This window comes from Aphelocoma coerulescens, chromosome 27, assembly GCF_041296385.1.
Source record: "Aphelocoma coerulescens isolate FSJ_1873_10779 chromosome 27, UR_Acoe_1.0, whole genome shotgun sequence".
NCBI classification, from domain to species: domain Eukaryota; kingdom Metazoa; phylum Chordata; class Aves; order Passeriformes; family Corvidae; genus Aphelocoma; species Aphelocoma coerulescens.
This window is the reverse complement of record NC_091040.1, coordinates 106,433-132,291: the sequence shown is the minus strand read 5'-3', so window position 1 is coordinate 132,291 and position 25,859 is coordinate 106,433. Positions and strand designations below refer to the sequence as shown.

Here is a 25,859-nt window from a genome sequence, read left to right as displayed (position 1 = left end):
ACTGACCTGATTTTACTGGGGACTAATCTGGAAAACAAGTCTCATGTTTCCATCTTTCCATCCAACAAAGATTTTGTCTTCTTAACCTCATATTCTCTAATTAAAAGTAAGATTTGAATCATATGTTACTATACATAACGACTGTATTTACACAGTTCATTACACAGGAACATAGACCATTGAGAAATCAGGAATTCCACAAATAAAACCATACAACATAAAACTCCAGTCCAGAATTAGATACGTCTTGGCTGATTTTCAACAGTATTAAGCAAGCATCCACTCTACCATATTTTAAGTTGGCAACAGTTTCTTCATGATCATCACTCTAAACAACTACAGGAAAGCATTCAGACATCAACGGAATTATGAAAAAAAAACAGAAAATTGACCATGCTTTAAATTAAGATTTTTTTTTGCTTATCACATGTGCCTTAAAAAAACCCCACCCTGTGTGTTAAATGTAGATGACATCCACATTCTGCTCTTAACAACTCACTCTTGGTTTTTTATGAAAATCATTTTATTTTCTGCTAACAAATAGTTCTGACCTATTAATGGAGGTTCTTAATCACATTTATCAAAATTTACAAACTTACCTATCTTCCACATTTTCCCCAGCAATCTAGGGGCGGGACCTGTCGCTGTTTTGTTGTCGCAGTGCCTGGTGCTCCCCAGCCCTCACCTCTCTCATGTCTTAACACTAATTACCATCCTGTGTTTAGTAGCTCTGAATACAACCCGTCACCCTCCCTCTCCTCTGTCTCAGATCAGTTGTTGTTTATTAACCAGCTGGTTTGGGTCCTGCACCCCCCATGCCCACGTGATGAAGAAATGATGGGTGGTTATGGTCAAGATGCACCAAGAAAAATATTTTCCTTCCAGAGTAATTCAAGGCTAGAGACTCACTGTAATTTTCTGACTTTTAATAGATGTCAGCAAACATCTAGACGAGGAGACTTAATGGTCCAGAGACACCATGACAGTGAAAGGACATCTAACACAGCAGGCCTTTGGAACATCCCAAGCCTATTCCCATCCTCTCAGTGCTGCTGCAAGCTTTGCCAGGGATTTCAGTAAGAACCAAACAAAAAATTCTGACAACACTGCTCAAATACATGCAACCCAACCTGGTCTAGTGGAAGGTCTCCCTGCCCATGGCAGGGAGTTGGAATGAGACGAGCTTTAAGGTCCCTTTCGACCCAAACCATCCTGGGATTCTAACAAATTTAAGGATGAAACTGCTAAACTTCAAGAGTGGCATTTACAGCACAGCTTCATCCCAAGGGTCATGTTTACATCCCTGTGTCCACACACCACCATTACTGCTAATGCTGTGTCATACAGGTAAAGGAGGAGGCTGAGAAGCAGCTGGGAAGAGCCAGAGCCTGCTGGAGATGGCTCCAGAACAGACTGGTAAACATTCCCTCTTCTCCCTGCTGTCTTTTTGGTTTCTTTTAATTTTTGCTAGAAACTAGGCTCATTTTTCACAAGTCTGTCTCATTTAACTTTTGTCTGAAAGGAAACATGCAGAGGACCTGTTCCACAGAGAACTTCTGTTGCTCTAACCTAAGGAGGCATCTCAACAGCTGCCACTGTGCTGCTTTAGCAGCACCCTCTGAGGAGATAAAATAACCCCCCAAGGATATAAAACATCTACTTCAACCCTTAACCAAGCTTCTACAGAACAAACCAAGAATGTCAAAATCTTTTCTTTGTTCCTTCAGAAAGTGCAACCAGAACTCAAGTATTCAAACACTAGTCTTCTTCCCAGCCTATTTTCCTCTTTGTAAATACACCATGTGGAAACAACCTGGAAATATGTGAATATAAAACCACTTGTCAGGAGAGAGAGAAGCAAGTGCAGATAGGGGAAGAAACCGGAAAAATTAAACAGGATTGAGGAGGGGGAGAAATTAGCCTTTAATGGAGAGAGAGGGTAGAAGAGGGGTCTTGGTTTTTTTTAACAGAAGTATTACAAGTATGTTGAATACTTTATTTGCATTAATTTGTTTTCGTATTGCCAGAGGACAGAATTATCTACAGTTGAATGAAACAAAAGTAACATCCTACTGACAGCTTTCTCAGGAAGAAGTACATGTCTTTATAAAGAGTCAAACATATATAGCTGCAGTTCTCTTTCAAACATCTCTGGTACTCAGCAAAATCAGTAGTGCTAAGGTTTAACATACACAAACGACTTGGGTTTTGGGTTAAAACAAGAGGGAAGACAGAAGGAAATAACATACCTTAAAAAGGATTTTTCATCTGTGAATCCACACTTACAATAAAAAGAACAGTCTTTTTTTGTGTTGTTAACCGTCTGCTAATGCTACAGACCAGATCTTGGATCCCAAGTGAAACGCAGCAAAGATAAGGGGATTTAACTGAGAGCATTTCGTTTGATTCTCATTTATTTGATAGCTGGCTAACTATTCCATGCAGGAAAACTAGGACTTGGCAGAAGTGGATATTCTGCTTTAAGTCACTTCTTCAAACCTTCCAACAAGGGAACACACAGTTGAATAAGTACTTGAAGGAAAGCGCTTATTTATGCACCTTTTATCTTTCATGATGTATATAAGTGATATTTACCATAGACCTCACTACTTCAGACAATGTGCTTAAAAACTAGTACATTTGAAATTACAGCAGATAGCAGGCTTCAAAAGAATTCAGTGTTGTATGCAGAAGCTCCACTCCATACTGTCCTCCTCAGCCAACAACAGTCAGGAGTTTCTGGTTTCATCCCACAGCCGGCAGCAAAAATGGGGATATAAAGAGTTACAGTTCTGGCAAAAACAACGGTGGTTCCTCAGCATGATGCAAGTGAAAACTGAAAGCCCACTGAGATTCTTTTTAACAGGAGAAACCAGCTAACCTTAAAGCATGCTGTTAGGGGTCCACAAAGGGTATCACAAAGAATGAAGTCCACAAAGCCTTGAGAAGATAAACAGTAGCAGGCAGAAAATATTCCTAGTGAGAGACCGTTAGCTGAGCACTTCCCAAATCCAAGCCTGAGTTACTTTCAGTGTGACTCCTGAAAACTACACTACCATGGCTTAAGAAGTCAGCATTGAATACCAAGTACCCTCTTAACTTATCCCACTTGTAAACCAAAACATTATACTGGCCTCAGGAGCCTTGCCTTTGGCTCAGAAGTGCCTTAGTCACTTCAGCTAGCTGGTACAGGAGCATCGGAAAAACCAGACCTGCAATTTGCTTTGCCCTGCTCAGTGTATCACACACCCCTCCCGCCTCCCTTCTCTGCACGCTCCTTTCCCTGGTTTCACAGAGAGCCAAGCGTTACAGGGCAGATACTGCAACACGCACAGCAATCAACGAGGCCCGTGGAAAGAAAGATGTATAGACCAACTCTTGCTAGATGCTTCAGAGATGTTTATTTCCCCAGCCGCACGGCCGGGGCTCTGCCGAGGAACTGCTCAACCCCGGGACCCGAGGGTCCCTGCCCGCACAGGGGAACACAACACAACCAGTGGGGAACGGGGCTGACCAGGGACAGGGAAACCCCCTGCCCCCCTCCCAGGGCTACATGGCAGGGGGAGGGTCCCAACAGCCAAGTAAGGATGGGTGGTGGTGATGCTGCAGTTCCAGTGCTTTTCTGAGTCCCTCCAGCACCAGAATGCTTGGGGACACTGTTCTCTTTCATTCTGGGAACAGAAATGCTCTGTCTGTGACTCATGGATAGAGTCAAGGAGTATCAGAAAGTGTGTATCAAAGTCAATGATAATACAGCAGAGCTGAACGCCGCAGTGCTGGTTTGGGGTTTTAGACAAAGCCTTTACACCCTCCCCCATTTAGCTTTAATAAAACTTTGGCAGTGAGGGGTAAGATTTCTTCACAAAGTTGCATAACTATAAAAACAAATTGATTTTTTAGATACTATAAGTCTGTCATATGGAGGAAATCTAAACGCCTCCTAGAGATGGAAAGAAAGGGAATGTATTTTTCCCCCACATTTGGAATGTAAATGATTGCAATTGGCATGTATAATCACCAATAATTTATGTCATCATTCACTGAGGCAAATCCCAAATCCTGTCCATTTCTTGGCATTGAAGAGCATGCACAACCAAGGAAGACAAGAAGAAACAACAAAAATAACTGGCTTGCTTTTCTTCTGAAGTCAACACCATCGAAATACTTGAACTACAAAAATCAGTCAAGAAGTAATCCACACCCACTCACACTTGTTCCCTCTCTAAAGCCATCAAGCAGATTTGCTGGTGAGAGTAGGGTGACCCAAGACTTACCCTTACTTATCACTCCTTTCTCCTGTGGTACCACCAACTCGTACCTTAGTCTCTTGTCTGGAAGGAAGACTGGCACAGAAGTGTTACCAGCAGTGCAAAGAGTTTCTTTGTAGAGCAGAATTTCACATTCCACAGCAGTAACTGCATCCTATGTCCAACATCCATACATACACCCCACTTTGACACAAATTCTTATTCCAGAGCTGCAAGAATTCAAGGCTTGAGGAACCCCCTTTGGTTACCTTCTCAATTCTTTGGTCTCAGCCTAAAACAGCAGCACATTCTCTCCCTTGCTGTAGCTAACATAGCCAAAATGTCTGAATCACCTTTATTATACTCAGGAACAATGTCTATTAAGAAACAATGGTCTGAAATTTCCCCAGGCAAGTTCTGCAGAAAAACATTTCTGACATCAAGATGCATTACAGCAAATACAGCAATCGCTTGGCTGTATCACCACCGGTATCAAAAAGGCTTTTTTCTTTAGCAACAATGAGTCTGAAACATGAAAAATAGTTAAATGTTCAGAGTCTTATAGCTAGATTGATTATCTTAAACCTAAATTGAGTATGGATATCACCTTTTCCAAAGTTTATTGCTTTTAAAGCAAAATACTGCAAACAATACTGCAGAAGCTACTTCAGAATAGTCTTAACACAAATCTAAAAAAAGGCCTATTTTCTCAGCTACCAGAGAGAGTTTTTATGCTGTATAAACACACACGACGAAAGCAAAGGAGGAAAATCTCTGCTCCTGGCTTTTGGGCCCTTGCTATTAAAGCAATATTCATAATCCCCGTTGCCCAGCTGTGCGATACATTCATTTAACATGTTAACCTTCAGAGATCACAAGACCCATGAACAAATCCCTCCCTAATACGAGTGAAGCAACTCCCCAGCTCAGCAACACCTCCCAGGAACAGAGCCAAGGCAAGAAGATGAACACGGATACTAAAGAACACAAGAGAAGTGGCATGACCTTACTTCCAGCAGTGATTTAAAGGGTGTATTGCATCATGCTGAGAGACAAACACGGTATGTATGTACATTCCACTTGAAATCCGTGCTTCATTCACTCTTTTCCAAACAACTGGTTTTAAAATGCATCTCCTTCCCTGCTACGTAGCTCCTCTGTACTCTAGCATTCCTTTTCTACCTAAGTCATGCCCTGTTTCAAGTCTTCCCCAGCTCTAAAATATCTTCTACAAAATGAGCTGACCAAACCTCAGGCTTCAGGCCGTGGCCATTCCAAAAATCTCCACAATAGCTTCATAACGCTTTGTGTTACTCACTCTTTCTTTCCTATTAATCCCCAACAATTCTCACTGAGATTTCTTTGCTTTATTTAGATTTTAAAGATGCCAAGATCTGAGCTGATGTTTCCATGGCTCTACTAGTCATAATGCCAAGATTCTCTACCAAGAAGTAACAGTCAGTTAGGAATCGTAACTTTCTATAACTTGGATTTGTTTTTCCAGCACATGTGGCACTTATATTTGTCTATGTTGTATTTCATTCACAGTTATTCATCGGTAGTTAAAGACTTAAGACCCTTCTGCAACCCTTCAGCCATCCTTTGCTTTTACTGTACATCTCCAGTCTTCATGGTTGAGCCCATTAATTAGCACAATCCTACAGAGCCTGGTGCCAAATTCTACAGGTGACATCCCTCTGCCTCTGACAGCTGACCATTTATTTCAATCCTCATTTCCATCTTAGCCCATTACTGTCCATGACAAGACCCTCTCATGCTGTGCCCACTGAGTTTTCTAAAATGTCTTTGCTGAAAAACTTCGGATGAAATTCTGCTGGAAATCCAAGCGAATTATATCAACTGGACCTTCTCCTCCATGATCTGCTGGCCCCTTCAGCAGAACATGGTGTGGTTCAGAAAGCAGCAACTCCTTCTACAAAACCCACGGCAAATTTTCCTGTATTTATTCAAATACCATCTACAGAGCATGAAGGGTGATTTCATCCAGGATGAAGCAATACAAACACGGAGGTACCACAAGGTGACTCCATCTTCTTAAACCCACAAGCCAAATGAATGGCTAGCATTTGCTAGGATAATCTTCCATTCCCCCAGAAAAAAACTGATAAATACAATAGCATTTCTCAGGCTTTTAGCACTTGACTATAAAAGGCCGAAACACCTGCTATGCACCCAAAAATCCTGTTCACAGGATGTCCTAATGGCTGCTCACAGCAACTGTGCAGCAAATTCAACCAAATTCCCATTTTTAAAGAAGCACTAGTCAATCTAATGCAATGAAATGCTATGACTTCAGCCAATTAATTACAACTGATATTTCAGGCCCTGTTATCATTACCATAATGTAGGTCTTCATTTTAAAATTTAAATAAAATCAATTAAGAAGTTTAAAACCCAGCTCCATCAGAAGATATTCAGATACACTGAGCTGCTTCACTTATTCCCAGCATTATTCTACCCTGGTAAAAGCACTGTATTCCCTCCTTTACACCTACAGCAAGATCCTCCTCACTCACACCGTGCACGGCCGCGGCGGTGCCTGCCACGCCTCAGACACCGCCTGTAGCAGAAACAACTCAGAGCCTTGAGGGACAACACAACGCTCCGAGCACTGCCAGAGCTACACGGAAATGAGACTCTCACATGGCACTGATGGGTGCATGAGCAACTTCATCTTCTCCCAAGAAAACCAACAAGAATTTAACTCTCACATTTCGCTTAAACACAAATGCAGAATTTTTCTAAATTAATTTATCATTGAAACTCCCACAAAACAACTGAAAAGGATCAAAAGTGGCTCTTAGGAAAATTTCTTGATTTCATTTATTTACAAGTAATTTTCTATTAACCAAACCACTGAGCCATAACTGATGTCCCTCCATAACTGATATAGATCTCAAAAATTCCTTTAAGATGAAACTATTAAAATAACAAGGGAAAACACAGGAAGGCTGATGACTAAGAAGTCATTTCTCTCCTCTGTAAAGTCCAGGCAATTAAGATTATAGTAAATGAAGCTCGCAGAAGGGGAAAAAAAAAAAAAAAAAAATCTTCCTTCTCCCAGCAAGCTCATTCTGCCATTCTGCAGAGCCAATAGCATGCTTGCCTTTGGTTTTCCAGGTATAGGAAGACCACTTCCTCCGCTGCTCCTGCAGCCCATTACAGGAGAGATTCACAGATTAACAGTGACCCAAAAAAGGAACAAGAATAAGAAAATCTCAACTGAGTCAACAGTGAACCTAAAATTACTCCTTCAGTGTCAAGCTGAGGTTCCTCCTGTTAAAAGGTTACTCTGCTTATGAGTGACTTTTTGTATAATAATTACTTTTAGTACATTAATACACACAGGCACAAATAGTGAGGTTTTGTTGTAGTCCCTATGCTACTCTTTCAAGAAAAACAAGGATTCTTCCACTTGCACCAGAATAAAGAGGCTTCCTGAAGCACACTTCATATTTAAAGGTGAAAGATTAAGCACTTCCACAGTTTAAAACATTGTTAAAGCACAGGTCAAAGGATGCTCCTAAATACCAACTTACAACAGTCATTCTACCATAGCTATATTTAGAAAACAAAAATGCATAATATAAATATGTATTAAGAAACACACTGGGTAACTAATTATTTTTAAATTGAGGAACTATTCTAAAAACTAGAATTTAAAGTTGTACCTTAGCAGTCAATCTACCTCTAGGTGTAACTACTGGCTAGCTGAGTAAAAAGGTTATTAAAAATTCAGAATTGGTCACTGGCATTCTATTTTTAAACTTACCCACAAAAATAAGTTTAAAGTTCAATTTACTTTTAGAACCACAGAGTCATAAAATCACAGAATGGTTTAGGTTGGAAGGGACCTTAAAGCTCATCTTGTTTCAACCCCCTGACATGGGCAGGAACACCTCCCAGTAGAACAGGTTGCCCCAAGCCCCACCCAACCTGGCCTTGAACACTTCCAGTGATGGGAATTTTGGAACAATATTCTAGCATTTGGGGTCTTTTTCTCTGTAATCCGATCATTTAATTGTCAATTGTCATGGGTAACATACATACAGATTAGCTATTTTTTTTTTTAAGGGAAAACACAAGTAACATGAAAAAAACTAAAGGAAAATATTTTTATTAAAGAGAATAATATTTTTATTAAAGAGAAAACTCAAGAGGGCAATTTAAACAACATTTCTCAACCATAGCTCCTGTACCTGCCTCATTATGGTCCTTATTTCTCTCTTTCCATTTTTAATTACTCTTCCCCTCCCAAGTCTCTGCTTCAATCCTCCACTACAGGTATGAGCAGTTCCCCTTGGAGCCTGCACCAAGACAACTCAAGCTGTCACAGAGGCTAAATGCTTTCTACAAGTTTTAGCTTTTTCAGAGAAATCCACAGCAAGGACAAGTCAGTGTTGAACAGGACAGACAGGAAACCACGGCCACACCAGAATAGAACTAGTGCAAAGACATGCAGCGATGTAACACCACCACTCTGGTTTCTTGCGCCTGGTCAAATGACAGAGAAATACCGCAAAGAACAGTATTTCAGATTTAAGTTCCCATTCTGGTCACATCATCTCTTTCTGCTGCTGACGACATGCAAATGAGGCCTTCCCTGAGAACTGCAGGAGGTAAAATTGGTAACTGAGTAGAATCCCAGCCCAGCACCATTCCGACCACTCCCACGACTGCCCCCCAAAACCACGCCCACAGACATTACCTGGGGAGGAAAACCAACCTGTAAAATGGCTCTAGAAGGCTCTAATGGAATGCATTGGGAGATTTAATCTCTCTTTCATGTGCAAGCACTTTTTGTCCAGCCTCTACCAGCCTGTTTATTTCTGAATGTTACTGCCAGAATGCAACAAATTCCTGCACTTTCTGTTTTTAAAGGTGCAACTAAATGCTGCCACTTTCTCCTCGCACATAAGGTAAGCTGTGATCAGGCACAAGGATCAGTATGAAACCACCTCCATCTGTCTGCAGATGCAGTTTGTCACCACATTAGTACAAGAATCCTACCTAAATCCTAGAATACACTTTTTTAACAGTGAATATCATAGTTAAAAGATTAATACAAGGTGCTTGGTGTTCCAGTCATGCCTAAGGTAACCTGGGAAAGGTTCTCACACATAGGTGCATATATCCTTTCATACAGCAGCTCTGCCATAGCACCAAAACCTACAGAAAAAAACCCAACTTTTTAATTATTTCTGCTCATGTCCAATTTGTGTAGGCTGAGTTCACAGGCTACCACTACAAACTACATCCAGAATTATACTTTCCCACACAGTTTGAATAACGTATCAATATGTGAAATATAATACAGATGCAGTGTTAGTTCTAGCTAATTTGACAGTAGAGAATTAGATTCCTAACTTGAAATCCTTCTAGAAAGTTATTACTGCTACAAAATTACTATTATACAACTCGATTGCAACAGTTAATAAGTAAGATCTGTCAGCAGGCTCAGGAAAGAATTTCTTCACCGGCTGCTTTTGCTACAAACTCCACCTGCTTTAAGTAATCACACTATATTGGCAGTAAAATTGAATGCTCAGTTTGATCTATGCAAGCGAAATTAAAATAACTACACCCCTGAAGTAATTAAAAGAAGAAGATACAGAATGAATTTCAATATTATTAACAACACCCCTTCTCTTTAACTCTCAATTTTATTTGTTTGTACAGAATAATTTGCGTCAGGACACATTTTACTAGCTTGCTCTAAAACATCTGTAGAAAACTTAGGCAGCAATTAGACAGATTAATGTCTACTGCTGAAGAGTAATTTACGCCATTCCCCACTGCCAGCTAAGAAATTCTACTTAGTCCTCTCTAAATGTCCCCTTGCTACATTTTTCCAGACTACTGCAGAATATAAATTATGGCTATAAATACATACACGTACATACAAACAGAAAATTTTAAAGGAGTTAATCAAATTGTTAGAAAAAGGGAAACCATATAAAATTCTCTATTAAAGGCTGCAGTCAACTAGACACCAAGTCCCAAAGACCTTATTACAAATACACATAAACAACATGGTAAACTCAGAGGAACTTGGGGAAAAAAAAGTCATGAAGATTTACCAGCTTCCAACGCTCAGCTAATAATTAAAGATGTGAAAATCCACTAAACATCCACTGAGAAGATGCTGCTTAGAGCAAAAGGTGACCTATAACCTTTACTATGAGGACGTCTACAAAAAGAACGCTGATTTGCATTCCAGTTCAATCTCAAGCCTGTCTGCCTTGCAGATAAGAGAAATGCATCTGTAACACCAGGCAATTTTCATCTAAAACAAATACATAGCTACACTCCTTACAGCTCAGCCCCAGCAGCATCCACCCCCTTAACCACTGCCCCACATACATAATGCTAACAAATTCTTGTGAAAAGTATATTAAATAAAATTTAAAATTTCTTTCCTCACATTTATTTGAAAATAATAGTAATTTTTAAAACCTTTGATCCGAGCTGCCATGAAAGGGCAATATATGTACATTCAAGGAGAAAAAGCAGCTGCACACTCATCCATCGTTGATAGCGAGTCACCCCGAGGGCAATGATCCATTCTATTCAAAAGGATGTTGACTGGCATTTGTAGCACAGGTATAAATGTGTCAAAATCCTGTTTGACTTTTAAGTCACTCAACCAAGTCAGTCTTAATCTTCAGATAAGCTTTTCTTCTCTATAACCTCTCCATTAGGAGATTGGGAGCCTTTTTCACACAAGCTTTTCAAAATACGTTATTATTAAATTCACCACTTTACAGTTACTCTTCCCACCAACCTATCTGCATATTTACTTACATGCAATTATCTATTCAGGAAACACATTTATAAATTCAGAAACATCTGTTGTTGTTCTCTCCCTCAATGTCATCTTCACTAATTGAGTTCTCCTCCAATAATTTTTTTTTTCTCATCTTCCTTCACCCTTAGGACACACAAAACAATAGTGAGAAATAAAAGCCCTGGTATTTACAGACCTCCACCTACAGGAGCAGCTCACAGTCAGGGAGAACAAAATAGCATTGCTCTCACACACGGGCAGCCCCTGGGTCATCTCAGGAGGGAAAGGTATCCAGGGATGCTGGAAAAATACGGAGATTGCCATCCTAGAAAAAGATTTCCTTTCAACCTACTGAAAGACACAGAGCAGAAGCAGGAGTTTCCAGAAAACAGACTCTCTCAGAATAGGGATGCCAACCTGACATCTTTTTGGGAGAGCTAACAGGATGAAGGACAAGCAGATTTGCTCAGCCCAAGGGTGCTTTGAAGGTGACACTGCAAACAGCGACCACACCACTCAAGGCCTCTCAGTCCTGCACACCAGCACAGACCAGTGCCCTTTGGAAGAAGAATCTTTTCTCATACACTTACTTAATTGTCACACACACGTAATTCCCTCGAGACCAGGTAGAAACACTTTCCCATGGCTCCTTTTAACAATTTAAAAGTTTGCGCAAGACAGAAGAGGAAAGTGGGAAGGAGCATCTCCCTGTGTGATCATTTACTTAAATCCTTCCCATTACTAATGAGCAGAACAATAAAAATCACCCAAGCGTGAGGAGGTGGGAGACTTCACTTCATACATAAGGTTTGGTTTCAGAAGATCTTGGCATACATGAGCAGAAGGGAAATCAGTGGTGTTTGTGCAGCAGGTCCTGCCCGAGGCTGTGCTGCGTACCCACAACTCACCGTGCACCCGAGGGACCAAGGATCAATTCCTGGCCCTGCTACTCCAATTCAACAACACTACAGAGATAAAACAACAGCAGGATGAGAAGGAGGAAGGAGGAGGAAGAGCACAAATAAAGGACGGAAAACCAAGCTGATGTTCCTCCAATGAGCAATACACAAAAGCTCGCCATCTGATACCTATACTGGGTAAAAGCAATTTTTGGAGGAAAACAAACAAAAAGCAGTTGAAAAAATATCAGGTTCTTCCTGGCGCTTTCTTACAATATTTCCAGGGTATTCCACATTTTTGCCTACCGTATTTCTACATGTTATTTAGTAAAACTCTGCCAGCAAGCTGCACACAGACAAAATCCATCTCCTCAAGGGAAATCTAGAATTCCCAGAGGTATACAAGTAACACAATATGAAATCTTTCCTTTATCTAAAAGGCAAACAGCTATAAGTATTGCATCTTTCCATCAAGTTAGGCACATCAAACACGTAAGTGAAGTGATTAATATTTTAAGTGGTTTCTCATTTGGAAGAAGATAATAAAATTCAATTTTATTAAGTATTTATACTTTCAATAATCATTTACTGTTTCTGTTTCATTAAAAAAAAAAAAATCAGCTCAAATCCCACTAGCACGAGCACTTCAGATACAACAACTCGACACCAGGAACGGAAACTCGGGTTTTTACAGGAGGGAGAACGGACACACAGTGCTTTTTACTGGGCTCTCTCTAGCTATATTTGGTGTGAATGATGTGTTACAGAACATCTTAAAAACACAAACAAGCATCCTACGCAACAATCTTGTAGTTCCTTTGAATTATCCACAATAACTCCAGGCTGAGACTGAACTTTCCTTCCTACACAGGCCCTCCAGAACATTTGAAAACCATTCTATTTGCCTTAACATACACAAGCATGGACCGTATCAAATAAAAAGCTATTTCTCCCCAAAAAAACCACAAAGATTATTTTATATACAAAATTCTGTATGTTACTATGGGCTTATTTTTTAAATTCTTCTGAGCTTGGTCTAGTCACATCTATGATACACTGAAGTGACGGAGCCAGACTCTGTATCCTTGCAGAGAGCTAGAAAAGGCTCCAGAATTTATTCCTTTTGTTGTTGTTTATGAAATTCAGGATATTCTTTTGGATATTCTATTTGCTGGTGTGTCAGAATGAAAATGCTCAGAAAACCAAAACCCTTTGAAAGTTCAGCCCAGGTTTGGAAAATCTCACAAACAAAACCAGCCTCAACAGTCAGGAAACAAGTGCTTTGATATAGCCATGGCTTTGTCAGCCTCAGTTTCAAGGAGATTTGGGGTTTTTTTCTTATAGAGAACTCAACAGTCACCATGTACCATCTACGTGGAACCAAAATTATTTTCTCTGGAAGGGAGTCTGGGAGGTAAAAAAAGTTGGAATCTTTGTTAAAAAGCATTACATATTGTACATTAAAAGTTCCAAAATAGAACAATATATAAAAAGTAGTTCTTGATCTAAATGAATTGTAAAAATCAAGACCAGATGCTCTTTCCCATGATAAATGATCAATGACCAAGCATATCGAATGTCAAAAGGAAATACATCTATAGTTTTTCACAGCACTGAAACCTGTTCCAATTAACAGACATTACGTTTACTCCTAAACCACAGTGAATGAGGCCCAAGTGGAGACTGTTCTTCCCCAAACGAGCCCTTATACACTGCTCAGTCTCATTTTTAATCACATCCTGCAGTTCACACCACAATGAGCCACGCTGCATCATTTCTTACACATAACATTAATATTTATTCAAATTTTCTTGAAAAACTTATCTAGAAATCAGTCAATCAACAACTTGTCGTGCTTTATGGTTGGTTTGGTTTTTTTTTATTCCTTTTCTTCCTGACTATTCACAAAGAGTCTGAGCTCAGAATATGGAATAGCAGGCCTGCTGCCAGCAGACTTCCTGCGCTCCAAGCTTGAAGCATATGGATAAGCTCTTAATACAATACAGAAAGACACTTCTTGAATGTAAGCAGGCAGGACTGGCTTCACACAGAAGTTCAGCACAAGTGTCTAGACTATGAGGAAAGTGCCAGCAGATATAAATCTGGGGATTTATAGTACAGACGGCTGACAGGAGAGGTTTAAGCTGCCCAAGTTCCAGAACTGCAGACTGCAGTCAGCACTCCCGTCCATCAGACACAAGAGCACAGGTGGCAGAATGTGACATCTGAGAAGGGTAAATAAATCCCCACATCCACACTCAGCTCTACTGCATCTACAGCTAAACAGGTAACCATTAATACTACAAGATTACTCTGGGTATTAAATTACTCTTAAACTGAGGAAAACCAACCCAGAGCACACGGTACATAAAGACAGACTCATGACTTGGAACATTTGTATGGTTGCTCGGTTTCCGGATAATGACGAACAGCTAAATAAGCTTATGTGACATGATTTAATCTTCCTTTAAAGATTGTTTTATCCAAGCTTGGAAAGGTTTTTCATTTGCCTCCATTTATGAAGAATGTTTATCTGCATCTGATTTTTAGTGGTTATGCTGGAGTCAAAAACCTTGACTACACAAAAACACATGCGCATGTCACCAGTAAAGTGACAGCCAGCCCCTAGTAGGGCCTGATCTGCTTTTTCAGCTGCCTGTCTGTGAGGACAAAAGCAATGCAAAAGTTTAAGTTAATCATAATGGCTTTCTTAGTGCAAAATTTTAATTGTAACCAAGCAACATTAGAGAGCATATAGTATACAGTTACGTCAGGTACCTACAAGCCATACCATGGATCTGGTTTACGTGAGTGCTGAAACTTCTCACAAGAAATTAACTGAGGTGACTATTCCAAAATGGTGCCTTCCGATCTGACTTAAACTGTATTTCTTAATAGAAATAATTTGGTAATCAGATTAAACCACATGCGCACGCTTACAAAATAACATTTGTTAACTCACTTTAAAAATTTACGCATGTACCCACCAATTTCAACTCTGATTTCTACTCCCAAAGACCCGAACTACAGTAACACAACCTGGAAAACTGACTCAGTGCAAGGACTAGGGGTGCATTCAGTAGGCTTGGACAGAGCCTTTATTGACCAGATTTGGTAGGCTGAGCTTCTGGACTTTTACAAGAGGCAGAAGGAGTTAAAAAAAAAAACAAAACCATCAACCAAAACCAAAAACACCCATACAAAGAAATCAGAGTCCAAAGCAAAGCTTAGACACTTTGTGAGGATTCCTGCAGCTGCAGCTATGCAGGGGCTGGAAAAATCCTGGCCAAAGTCCCTGTGCAGAGACAATGCACACTGACAGGAAAGCAGCTTCATCTACCCAGAAAACCTGATAAAGACCAACAAAAGCCCTCTTTGAAAACCTATCTTTGTCTATGCAGAAATTTTCTCCACACTGATACATAGTATTGACGGAGTCTGAGCAAGTCTGCAATAAGAACCCAGGTCTGAACAAGGGCACAAATTCACAACTCCCCCTAAATTTCCCTTGCTCTGTGTACATGCAAATGGTATTTTTCAATTTTCATTTCAGATGTTTTACAGCACTTTTTGCTGCTCCTGTTTTCCTTTATTTATAGTGCTGTTTTCATTCAGAATAAACACTGAGAAATTAACTTGTTCATACTCTAAGCTTCCGATTTTTCCAGATCCGTTTGAATCCTTTCTTCCTATCCCTGCAACACCTTGAAAGGCAATGCCATCCACAGGTTTTACCAGTACTCTCTCAATTCCTCCATCTGGGTTACTAAGCAACCTGTTAACCAGCTCTGCATCCACTGTACAGCACTTCTGATTATGCTACATCCAACTTTTCCGACAAAAATACCACAGGCCACCATACTGAAGTGCTTCTAAAAGCAGTATAGAGAGTTTTTCAGCTCATTACAAGGCTTTTCTTATCCTTTTACAGCAGCAACTTGTTCAAGACTAGTTAGTAGTGCCAAAGATAAGGACTGAGATCTTCAGTTCCCACTGGGCAAAGTCTCAATCAAATCAACAGACCACTCCCTTACACAGCCTTTAAAAAAAATTCCTCAGTTTCATGGATTAATCAAGTCAAGGTTTACATAATACCAAAAAAAAGCCAACTTTTTTTAGAGCTGGTCTAGCAGGCATCACAGCCATACTCCTCTGACTTACTCCCCTCACACTTTCTCTCAAATGCCAGCAACTAAAACCCCAGCAGAGCCCCCCGTGATTGAAAATACTTCTCAAGTCGGCAAAAATAAATACTTGCATCTCTTTCTCTTTGAAAACGTACACTGATTTAGAATGACACCATTTGGCCTGTGATCACAACTTGTAACTGGCAAGAACTCCCACTGTTATTACTTTTTGGGATAACTGCTACCCACATAGTGCCAGATGGTCCCTTCCACCTCTGCTGAGGAGGTGGAGCAGCACTGCCTGCTGTCAGCATTACAGCTTCTTCATTTTCTCTAAATCAAGACAGAGATGATATTACCAGTCTGAAGAGAAAGAGGGTGGGCACACACAGCTCCATTAAAGTTTCAGTCTTCAACGGATAACAGTCCTTTCTTTCATGGTGCCTGTTACACTAAATCCCCACTCCTGAAGACAAGAAAACAAGGGATGTCATGACCCCCATGCAGGTATTAACCAAAGGCTGGTGCCAATGAAAAGCTGCTCAGAAAAATTTCAATCAAACATAGATGTTCTAACAGTGAAGCTGAGTATCTCATACTAATGACTGTGTCAAGCAGCAGGAAACTGAGCTGGGGTCCTCCAATCAAGTCTTACACTGAAAATTAAACAGGAAAATCATTTGAGTAAGAGGAGAAAAACCCGTTAAGTAAGAAAATGGGGGATTTGTCCCTGCATAAAATATAAATTATCTATTAAACTAAGATTATGTAGAACTGCAAAGGCTGCTGGGAAAGACAATCAGCATTAGACCCCAACTTATACAGAAAGTAACAGATCAAACAGCACACAGCTACACACACAGAATACCTGCCAGAACCCAGATCATTTTGCAAATATCCTTAAAAATAAAGTCACATGAAGAACACCAGGGCCTGCAAGCTGGGATAAGCCAGCAAAATCTGCAGGCACAAGCATTTATTTGGATCATTCAAATCACAATATCCACTTGCATTCGCACGTCCCCATAGGCTCAGTTTAACAACTCTCGTAAAAGTCACACGCGCACACACACATCCTTCCGTCTCTCTTCTCCAAGCATCACTGATTTCTAAAAATCTATCCTCACTATTTTACTTTGGTTTTCCCTGTCTCAGAACTCTTCCATATTCTATTCCATAAAATCTCTGAGGGATAGAAAGTTGTTTATCTGTTTGCCTGCTAATCTGCCCTTTGCTGAAGACTTTCCTCTAGAGCACTTGCAGGAACAGCCTGGCTAAGCCTATCCCAATTATCTCCTCAGTCACTGACCCCTTCTGCTCCCAGATCTGCACTAGACACTGAGCAGAGCTGAGACAGGGAACCAGGAATGTGCCTGCTCTGAAGGAGCCTGGAGAAACAGGAGTAGCACAGGGTATTAGGCCTGAAAAGACAACACTTTTTTGACCAATTTCAAATTCCAAGCACCATAGATACATAAACAAATGCTGCCATCCCCCAGTCCTGGCAAACTACAGAACATACAGGCTTTCCCACTGGTATCTCTCAGCATTACAAACATGGAACTCATTTCTACAAAAGCACTTTGTAGAAATCTTCTATCTTCTTGTTACTAGGCCTCTTCACGCCGCTCTGTGGAACATTAAGGGCACCCTACTATCAAAAATAATTTCTAGACAGAGTAATCCTACACGAGACAATGAAGATAAGGCAAAAGGGAAAATCATCTGTTATTAAAGAGGTAAATAAAAGAACCGACCACAGGAATGTGCACACTTCACCGTTCAGCACACTCTGGTTGCACATCGCTCCTTTACTTTCTTCTATTTCTTCACTGAAAATGCCAACTTTAGGAGATCCAACCCAAGAAGGCAAAATATCAGAAGCTCACTTTTATTGATGGAAAAAGGCAGCACCAGAACCTCCTGTCCCAGTCTGGTGGGACAAAACAGGACTGTTAACTCCGCTTAATCAGCTCTACCAGTGAGCAATTTCAGGGCAAGAACACCAGGAGGAAGGCAGTAAATTTGATTATTCTTTTTACCTTACACCCAGACATCTGGTTCAGCACAGCTGAGAGACCACCAGCTTTCAGCAGCAATCGCTGGCTGGATGATGGGACAGGGCAGGCAAAACTTCCTCAAAGAGCAGGAAATAGGAGCCCTATTTCCTTTTGTGTTGCTTCTCTAAAATAATAAAGCCAATAAGCAATATTCCATCTAACAAATGCAGAAAGAATCTAAATGCTCCAACATTTTTACGTCCAGATACAAGACCAGGAATCAATTCACATTTGTTTCTCTTCAGTGTCTTCTCCCAGTTTTCCTGGTATTTTTTCCTTGACTTCATTGGAAATAGCGTTTCATAACCTCAGCCAGATGCCAGCCCACTGGAAATGTTAAGCATGGCATCAGAGCCCATCAATACAGTAGTTATACTACTACCAATATTTAAGCCGACTTAAAACACTGACCACAGGATCCAGCTCAATGAGCTCCACTCTCCGCAATTCAAGGACAGAAAATTCACCTCCAAGGAAGTCCAGATTACTGACAAGGTGACTGGCAGGAACAGAAGAGACCATAATTGTTTCCACGTTACAGATATTAGGACACTTTCAAGAATATCAGTTAATGCTTTTCAGCCTATTAGAGGCAATGCACAACTGCTTTCTGAACCACCAACACTATAAATATTCAAACTGTCATTCTGAAACATATTTCACACTGTCTTTAATTTTGGTATTTTTCATATGCACTGATGGTTTCTCCGTTTCCTATGTGCTCATCATGTTTCTCATCCAAACCATGAGGGAAACACGAATTTTTAAGAAAGACACCTGAAGAGAACACAACAAAGGCAAGAAACCATTCACACCCATATAAAAGCCTCACTCATTAAGGCATATAAAAAATATAAATTGCAGCAGAGATGTTTCCTACTGATTGCTTTATAAAAGCATTTTGCTTAAATAACCTGAATTTCAGAAAAAATCTGAATTTCAGAAAATAATCTGAAAATCAGAAAAACAGCAGCAATCTGTCAAATATTATTGTACCTGCCATGGAAATCATACAGGCATGAAGGGGAAAACCAAACAAACACCCAAAATACTTTAAGTAAGTAAACAGGAAGCTCCCCATCATAAAATACAAATTAACCATCTCTTTTCTCACACTTCTTAATAAGAAATACTCAGTGTGACTTGTACTGCAAATAATGATTCACCTATGCAAAATACTTTTCATTAATGAGATGACTACAGATCTTAAATTTGAGATCACTGCAATTCAACCATAATTAGCAATTACAGCTGATGTAAGTAAAAATAAGACAATTGAATATTCACCAATAAAGTGAGGAACTCAGAGAAAAGCAATGCATTTACCCTATTCATTGTTATTTGGGAACTTCTCCTCAACTGCCAAGCTATTCTATATTTTAATCTTAAAAATATTCCCTGCAGATGAGGGTAAAAGATGTAGTTCAACTAGCCAGCTAAATTTCATTAGTGGTGTGATATGAGCTTCAGGTTTTAAGTATTACACACTGGAAATCTGCAAAGGGTCACTGATCTCTGAAAACCAAGTCAGCTATTCCAACGGCAAAAAACCAGAACATATGGAAATCTGGATGTAAAGACAAGTAATTCCAAATGATGAGCAGACCTCTGCTGTCTCACATGCAACCTACTCTAAAAGAAATGATCACAAATTTACAAATTAATAACTTGAGGAAAGAGCAGCAAGAAGGCTTGTCTCCATTCTTCTAAGCTCTGGGAAGGCCGGGATAATGGCAGACACGCTTTCGGTATTTGCATACGCTTGCAGCACGGCGAAGAACAAACACAGCTTTGAGCCTGCTCTGCTTTGATCAGCACAGTAAGGTCACAAATGCTCATCAGATGACTTTTCTGTAACTTCTGTGAAATGGGGCACCATGAATGGAACTGCTTGTGGTGCAAGAAAGGATCATTCATCTGTCCCAGGACCTCCACTCCGGACATACCACTCGATTCCTCCTCATTAAGTACAAGTGAACAACTAATGAGCAACAAGTTGCTCCAAGACTCTGAAATTACGTGTCTGAAAGATCTCTAACAACAAATCCCTCCCCAGCCAAACAGCAAAATTAACAGCAAGCCTGCCCTCACCCTGCAGAGCTCCCAGTCTGCTCAGGAAGATGCTCCTTCAATCACAAATATGTTCTTTTCATAAAGGACAAATAAATAACAAACACTGGTAAGAGCTGAAATGCTAGCATGCATGATTCATCACTCTCTTCATTAGTGATGCCAGTTCAAGAGACAACACCACTCTCCTAGATTACTCCCCTGCCATTAGCTCACACAATATCGCTCCTCAGCAGCACCAGGGCTCCAGCAGCATGCAGAGACCTGCCCGTATAGGAATAGTAACATGAACTCACTGGGATCCTGTATGTTCCTCAAGTATCTACATGTGCCTCTGCCAAATTGGCTCTTAAGAATTCCTACCTCAGGTTACTTCTTCAGTAAAGCTAAATAATCCTCATCTTTACAAAGCAACAGGACAGGTGGGAGAGGAAGAGGGCAAAAAGCGCAACATTTTTAGTAAATAAGCCCTCCACTCAGAGCAGGAAAAAGCTTCACCACCTTCAAGTTAAAACGAAGGTGCCATTCTGGGCTGGAGCTAATTTTCTTCGCAGTAGCTCACACAGGGCCATGTTTTGGTTGAAGACTTGAACTACAAGAGTCAAAAACAACCAGTGGGCTCAGTTCTGTTACCACTGACAACCATGGTAACCTCCCAAAGCCCTTACTGGTAATGTCACCATGTCCTGTGTCACCACAGAGCTTCGCACGTCCTGTTGATGCTGAAAGAACTTCTAGAGGTTGGCACATATTTATCACATTGGAAACAAAGCACAAGACAACCTGAAATTACTGATCGGGTTGACTGCGAGGGTTATAACCAACGACGTAACAAAGGCCGCGAGACCGTCAGTATTTGTGTAGTACTAAACAGAAACCGTTCACTCCCTGTACACCAAAAAGTGCCATTTTAAGGCTTTGTGCAATACTCCAGACACAAGTTCCCAGCTGGCATCAACCACCCAGAGAGCTCAGGGCTGCCATACAGGACAGATTCGGCCACTCTATTGCCTACTCCTGCATCCTTCTCCTGTCACTTTCATGTTCCACAGGTCAAGCTCAGCTTGTCAATCCAGCAAGAAATGAACTCCACAAAATAAATAGTTGTCATTCGCACAACAGCTGCTCAAAAGCTCAACACAGCACAAGACAGAGGGTCCCCAACACTGCGGGTGGGAGAACAAGGATGAGAGGTTACTGATTCGGCACAACTTCTTAAAATCTGCCTAACCTCGTCAAGAAATGACACTCAAAGCCCTTTGCTTGTCTGGATGTCAAAGGAAATTATCTTGTCAAAGGATGTAACCATTGTGCTCTAAAGAAAATTCACCCTCAAAAGTTGAAAGACTCAATGCTTATACATCAAAAAGACAAGAAATAAGGATTGTGTTTTTGAAAAAATTTAAAAGCAGATTTTTTTAACGTTGCAAAACATGGAATTACAGGTGTTACCAGGCTCTCAGCTGATCTCATGTTTAACCACCTCTAGAAAAGGCAAACATTGATAAAACATAAGGAAGGACATAAGCCTTCTCTTTTTCTAATGAGAAAAACCATGCACAAATTTGGGAAGGTCACAAGTCCATTTTTTTTGTTGCACCAAGGGGTTGTTTTAGTTTGCTGGCTTCCTTCCTACTGTTTTTCTTTTGCTGTCTAACAAAAAAGTAAGATATACTACTACAAATCTTAATGAGCATTCTGAAATTAAACAAAATACAAGATCATAAACTAATGAATACATAGTATAAATAACTTAAGAGTGTCACAAGCAGGCCTGGCATTAAAGTGTTCTTCTGGAAATATATATAAACCCAAACCTGCAGACCTCAGAGTGCATAATGCTGTGCGTGATACACATTTGGGCCTATACCATTTGCATTTGTGGTCATTAATATTAATGAGTGAGAATTTGCAAGCAGGAGGTCAGGGATGCTTGTCTGTAATGTACTAAAAAATTCATCTTGTAAAAATTCCCTGCACATAACAAGTGTGTACATGGATTTCTCACCATCAACATATATATCACTGGTATTTCGAAAGGTTTAACTGAAAGTAAATCTAGCGTATGCAACCTGAAATTTAAAACAACCCAGAAGCTCACAACAGGATCACAGGAAAACCAATGGAAAAGACAGAAAGACGAGAACAAGAGAGGAATTGCTACAATGCAATCAATACTGATAAGGAGCTTATTTTATAAAATTATATTAATCATCCAGTTACCTTGAATATATAACCAGTAATTCACATTGTAATTACAAGTCTACATTGCAGGCCAGTATGCTCCAATATTCTATGGCCACGACAGAGATCCAAACAGGATATGATCCTGCCACTCCAATGAAATTGGGGTAAATTTGGAGTACACAGTCTTTCACGATGCCCTTAGGATGAGTTACTATAAAAAAAAAAACACAACTCTAAGTAGTTTGTTTATTTTCTTAGAAGCCCCAGAGTCATAAAAGCCACAGACCTCAAACTGGCTAAGATAGTCTTTGCCTACGCATTACCGCTCTCTTTCCACCAACAGTTTGTTTGCAGAGCCAAAAAAATGAAATTTTGATTATGGCAAGTGGCAGTATATTGTATCTTCTTCATTCAACCACAGGTCTATCATGCATTTCCTAGGTAAACATTCCTCCACACCAACTGCCCATAATCTAAGGTGTCTCTCACCACGCAGCAAAAAGCCTCATGTGACTGTAGCCAGCAAATCCTCTTCAGAACATTCTCACCAAATGGCACTTATTACACCAGTTCATTTTTCCTTTTTAATTCACACCTTAGGAATGGATGTTCCCAGGTGCAGGTTTGGAATTAAAGTTCTGAGGATTAAGTAAGAAAAATAGGCAACACCCAACCTTTAGCATTTTGCAGGAATCATTCCACGCTCTAGCCTGAGCAATGCTGCTGGCAAGATCTCCTGGCCATGTTGTTGCTCTCCACAGCACGTTCGCCGTATTTCTTCTTCTCCTCCTAATCCAACATTAATTTGACTTTGCTTCTATACCGTAGCTGTGTTGCACTCCCCCGCAGTACTAATTAGCCTCCATAATTTATTTAAATTCTCCAGATATTTCATTTTCGTTGCACTAATATCACCTGTATAAAAGCCTAAAACCCACACTGGTTCATCATTGTCTAAACCAGCTCACCAACACTAGCTCCGGAACTTCCCAACACAACCGGGGATGAGAATCTGCCTTTTTCTTCCAAAACACCCATCTGAGCGCCGTCTGCCTCATCATCTCGCATTGCTTTTTTGCATTTTAGCCCCCAACAACCAACCCACGCCTGTAACGGAGAGATACCGTGTGTCATTAGGCTCCACACGCCTTACTCACTCCTCAGAGGGCGCAGGGGGAGGGCGTTTAACCCTCCCGGTCCCCGCAGCAGCGGGGGCGAGGGCGGCGTGTGTTCGCCTCACGTGCGCGGTACCTGCGGCACCTCCCGCTGAACACGGGGCGACAAAAACGGCCTCCCCGGGCCCGAGGGGATGGATCGGCATTCCGCAGGGCGGAATAAACACCGATCACTTACCCTGGCCGGCCTCTTTCTTTTTAAACAAAATAGTCCATTACTCGTTGAAGAGACAGAATTTTGAGGAACTCGCTGCTCGCGCCGACCCCGCCTTTCCCGGCGCTCGCCGCCGCCGCATCCCAGTTGAATTAGCGAGGTACGACAGCGCCGGCTCCCCCCTTCCCGGCAATCACGGGGAGGGACCCCCCCACCCCAGCCCTGCTGTTGCGGTCCCCTCGACCCCGTCCCCCGCCCGCGGGAGGGACGTGGCGGGGGTCGTGATCTCTCCCCCACCCCCCCCCCCGCCCCCGCCACATCGCCGGGCGTTGCCCCCTCAAGGTGTGTCCCCGTCGTGTCCCACCCCGCCCATCTGTGGCCGCGGGGGTTCACTCGCACCCTCGCGCCCGGCGCTCTGCTAGTCCTTACCTGGCACGGGAGGCTCCCGGCGGCGCCTCACAGAGCGCGGCTGCGCCTCCCTCTCACCGCATCGCCGGGAACGGCCGCCGCCGCGGCGAGCGCGCGCCCGAAGGGGAGGGGACGGGGGGCGGCCGTCTCGCCCCTCCTCGGCGGCTTTTTCACCGCCCGCCCGCCCGCTACAGCGCCCCCTCCGCCTGTTCGTCCGCGTCCGCCGCGGCCTCCCCGCGGAACGGCCGCTCCTCCCCTGGCCCTTTCCTCTTCCCTGGCCCGGCTCCTTCGCTCGGTCGCTCCGAGCTCGCCGCCGTCTCACGGGAGCCCGCGGAGGGCGGAGAAGGGAAGCGGCGCGCGGCCGCGCGCGCTCCCGAGGCTCCCTACCCACCACCCCCCATGAGCGCACAGAGGGGCGCGGCCAAGCGCGTATTCATGACGGGAGCACGGCTATACAAAACAGGCGCGCCGCGGTCCTCCCGAGCGTAACCTGCGCCGGGGGCGGGTGCTGTCGGCTCCGCGCTGCGCGCATTGCCTTTCCTTCTTTTCCTTTTCCTCCCCTCCCTTTCCTATCCGGCCGTACCTGGCGCGGCTGTGGAAGGCGGCAGCGGATGCGCCTCGCTGACACCCTGCCGCCTTTACTGAGCCCCGGGCGAGAGCGAGGGAGCAGCGCCCGCGCCCGGCCAGCGACGGAAACTTTGGCAGGAGCAGGGCGGGGTCCCGCGGGGCGGGGGCAGTGCACTGGTGGCGGGGGCGGGGGCAGCCGGGCGGGATGCGCCGGGGAGGGGGGAAGGCGGCTGTGGCTGTGGCTGTGGCTGTGGCTGTGGCTGTGGCTGTGGCTGTGGCTGTGGCTGTGGCTGGGAAGCGGGACGTGCCCCAGCCCTGTGCGCTCGCAGCCCAGAAAGCCGATCGTACCCTGGCTTGCCTCCCCACCCCTGTGGGCAGCAGATCCAGGGCCCCTCTGCCCCGCTCAGGTGAGACCCTACCTGCAGAGCTGCCTCCAGCCCTGTGGTCCCAGCGCAGGAAGGACATGGACTTGTTGGAGGGAGTCCAGAGAAGGCACCAAGATGATCACAGGGCTGGAGCAGCTCTGTTGTGGGGAAAGGCTGAGAGAATTGGGACTGTTCAGCCTGGAGAAGAAACCAAGGGTGACCTAATTGCCCCTTCCACTACCTGAAGGGAGCCTACAAGAAAGATGAACAGGGGCTATTTACGAGGGCCTGGGGTGACAGGACAAAGGGGAATGGCTTCAAACTGGATGGTCTTCAAGGTTCCATCTAACCCAAACCATTGTATGATTCTATGAGCTGCGGGGAGGGTTGCCCACAAGGGAGGGAGCAGGAGACACTTTCCAGGGCAGCTCCACGGGCCAGAAACAGCCCTCAGGCAGCTCCAGGCTCTGTCAGCGCCTGCACAGGCCCTAGGCGCCAAAGCCATCTTTGAGGGTTCAACCTGCTCCTGCAGGTAGCGCTCGGCCAGGACTGCCAGAGGGACATTTGGGCACTGACACGTCATGAGGTGGTGGAACACGATGGCCCTGGTGCCTGTGTGCTACTCCAGGTACCTCTGCACATGTGGGCACGGGTCTGCTGTGACAACACCCTCACTGACTTCCACTGGTTCTTTTTAACAAATGAGACTTCTGGGAATAATACCTGGAAACCAAAATGTTTTACTCATCATCACACATGGTTGAAGACCAGAGGCACAAGGAACGCACAGGA

General features: G+C 42.7%; 1 protein-coding gene across 4 annotated transcripts in view; it reads right to left on the bottom strand.

Annotated features, from left to right (window-relative positions):
• Positions 1-24,800, bottom strand: part of TANC2 (tetratricopeptide repeat, ankyrin repeat and coiled-coil containing 2) — a 196,517-nt gene extending 171,717 nt beyond the window's left edge. For 3 of the 4 annotated variants that reach the window (XM_068996358.1, XM_068996359.1, XM_068996361.1), the window contains exon 1: positions 24,719-24,800. The gene's annotated coding sequence lies outside the window, so the exon portion shown is untranslated. Of the gene's footprint in view, positions 1-24,156; positions 24,173-24,718 lie in introns of those variants that run through there. The other variant, XM_068996360.1, reaches the window with a different exon arrangement.
• Positions 24,801-25,859: the final 1,059 nt, after the last annotated feature.